The following is a 3,375-nucleotide window of genomic DNA, read 5'->3' as shown; positions in this document are numbered from 1 at the left end:
CCGCGCGGGGACACGCTCTCTCTTTCTCGCGCGCGCGTGACGGAAGCCGCACTGGGCCAAAGGCAGCTGAGGCGCCTCCAATTCCCGCGCGTGTTTCGGCCGCTCTCCCGGGGGCTGACGGGAGTTGTAGTCCAGAAGGTCCAGGGAGAGCGCCAGGTCTCTGGGGAAGGTGGCCGTCGTTGTATCGAGGTTGTGGCGTTATGCTGGCGTCGATTTTTGCCCCCGCTAGGGCAGGCCATAATGGCTTCCCAAGAGGTTTGCTGCTTTGTCCCTCCCTGAGTAATTCAGAGGTAGACTGCCTCTGGACATGGAGGCTCCATTCGGCAGCTCTTACAGCCAAGGAATCCCCATGGCCATTTCCTCCACAGGATGCAGCCCGTGCTATATGTTGAGAAGGGCCCTGTGATCTGCAGATGAAGGGCGGCATACAAAATAATAATAATAATAATAATAATAATAATAATAATAATATGTGGAGCGCCATCCCTGCCTCTCTGACATCTGATTACGCAATTCTCCAAAGACATCTGAAGGAAGCCTTGTGAGTGATACCTCGGGTTACGTACGCTTCAGGTTACAGACTCCGCTAACCCAGAAATAGTACCTCGGGTTAAGAACTTTACTTCAGGATGAGAACAGAAATCATGCTCCGGCGGCAGCAGGAGGCCCCATTAGCTAAAGTGGTGCTTCAGGTTAAGAACAGTTTCAGGTTAAGAACAGACCTCCGGAACGAATGAAGTACTTAACCCGAGGTACCACTGTATGTTAGAAGCTGCCCAGAGTGGCAGGGCAACCCAGACAGATAGATGGCGTATAAGTCGTACCTTGGTTGTCAAACACCTTAGTTGTTGTTGTTTAGTCGTTTAGTTGTGTCCGACTCTTCGTGACCCCCTGGACCAGAACACGCCAGGCCCTCCTGTCTTCCACTGCCTCCCGCAGTTTGGTCAAACTCATGCTGGTAGCTTTGAGAACACTATCCAACCATCTTGTCCTCTGTCGCCCCCTTCTCCTTGTGCCCTCCATCTTTCCCAGCATCAGGATCTTTTCCAGGGAGTCTTCTCTTCTCATGAGGTGGCCAAAGTATTGGAGCCTCAGCTTCACGATCTGTCCTTCCAGTGAGCACTCAGGGCTGATTTCCTTAAGAATGGAGAGGTTTGATCTTCTTGCAGTCCGTGGGACTCTCGAGAGTCTCCTCCAGCACCAGAATTCAAAAGCATCAAAAAACACAGGTGAGGAGCCTGGTGCCTTCCAATGTGGAACTCCATCCCTGCCTCTCTGACATCTGATTACGCAATTTTCGAAAGACATCTAAAGGAAGCCCTGTATTGGGAAGCTTTTAGTTTATTATGCTTGGCTGTGTTTTTATATTGTTGGAAGCTGCTCAGAGTGGCTGGGCAACCCAGACAGATGGATGGCGTATAAGTTGTACCTTGGTTGTCAAATGCCTTGGTTGTTGTTGTTTAGTCGTGTCCGACTCTTCGTGACCCCATGGACCAGAGCAAGCCAGGCCTTCCTGTCTCAGGAAAGGCCCTGCAGGATCAGGCCAGAGGTATCTAATGCAGCATCTTGTTCTGGCCAAACAGATGCCCTGATGGCAATCGGGCAAGTGGGACCTGAGTGAGAAAGCAGCTGGTATTTCCCCTCCGAGCAGCTGGTATTTCGAGGACTCCTGCCTCCGAACCGAGCCATTGTGGCCAGAAGCCATCTCAGTTGCATGGCATTCCACTTTTGATTGTTGTCGTTTAGTCGTGTCCGACTCTTCGTGACCCCATGGACCAGAGCATGCCAGGCACTCCTGTCTTCCACTGCCTCCTGCAGTTTGGTCAAACTCATATTCGTAGTTTCGAGAACACTGTCCCACCATCTCGTCCTCTGTCATCCCCTTCTCCTTGTGCCCTCCATCTTTCCCAACATCAGGGTCTTTTCCAGGGAGTCTTCTCTTCTCATGAGGTGGCCAAAGTATTGGAGCCTCAGCTTCACGATCTGTCCTTCCAGTGAGCACTCAGGGCTGATTTCCTTCAGAATGGAGAGGTTTGATCTTCTTTCAATCCAGGGGACTCTCAAGAGTCTCCTCCAGCACCATAATTCAAAAGCATCCATTCTTCGGCGATCAGCCTTCTTTATGGTCCAGCTCTCACTTCCATACATCACTAAACGCCTTGGTATATATTAAAAAAATTATCCAGTAGCACTTTCAGAAGAAGTGTGCATGCACACAAAAGCTCATACCAAGAACAAACTTAGTTGATTTCTAAGGTGCTACTGGACATTTTATTTATTTAGTTAGTTATTTCTACTGCATCAGACCAACACGGCTACCTACCTGAATCTAGAGCCTTGGTACTCATACGTTTCGGCTCCCGAATGATCAAAACCCAGAAGTGAGTGTTTTGGTTTTCAAACTTTTTTTTGGAAGCCAAACGTCTGATGCGGCTTCCGCTATTGTTTCCTGTGCCCCTGTGCAGTTGGGAGCCAATTGAGAGACACGCCTTGGTTTCCGAACATTTTGGAAGTCAAACGGACTTCTGGAACATATTATGTTTGAAAACCAAGGTACGTACGTATCTGAAGAAGTGTGCATGCACACGAAAGCTTATACCAAGAACAAACTTAGTTGGTCTCTAAGGTGCCACTGGACATTTTTTTTATATATCTCAAGGTACCACTATTAGCCTTTTCCCAGGACTGGGGCTCAGATGTTGTTGGACTCCAATTTGCATCAGTCCCAACCATTGATAAGGGATGGTAGGAATTGTAGTCCAGGAGTGGGACCTTTGGGTCACAGAAGAGAGCTCAGTGAAGCTGTAAACGCTGCTATGATAAAGGCAAACCCCATGCTAGGGATCATTAGGAAATAATGTAATAATAATAATAATTTATTATTTATACCCCACCCATCTGGATGGGTTTCCCCAGCCACTCTGGGCGGCTTCCAACACAATATTAAAATACAGTAATGCCTCACACATTAAAAGCTTCCCTAAACAGGGCTGCCTTCAGATGTCTTCTAAAAGTCTGGTAGTTGTTTTTCTCTTTGACATCTGGTGGGAGGGTGTTCCACAGGTCGGGTGCCACCACCGAGAAGGCCCTCTGCCTGGTTCCCTGTAACTTGGCTTCTCGCAGTGAGGGAACCGCCAGAAGGCCCTCGGAGCTGGACCTCAGTGTCCGAGATGAATCAAAAATAAAGATGCCAATATCATGATGCCATTGTGTAAATCGGTGGTGTGACCACATCTGGAGTACTGTGTACCGTTCCAGTCGCCCCGCCTACAAAAGGATGTGTAACGGCAGCAGCCAGAATAATCTATGCACAAAGATGGAAGGACAAAAGAAGACTGGCAAAATAAGTGAATAGAATATGCGGAGCTAGCAGTG

The sequence above is a fragment of the Podarcis muralis genome, chromosome 4 (assembly GCF_964188315.1).
Source record: "Podarcis muralis chromosome 4, rPodMur119.hap1.1, whole genome shotgun sequence".
In the NCBI taxonomy this organism is placed as follows: domain Eukaryota; kingdom Metazoa; phylum Chordata; class Lepidosauria; order Squamata; family Lacertidae; genus Podarcis; species Podarcis muralis.
This window is presented reverse-complemented; position numbering follows the sequence as displayed.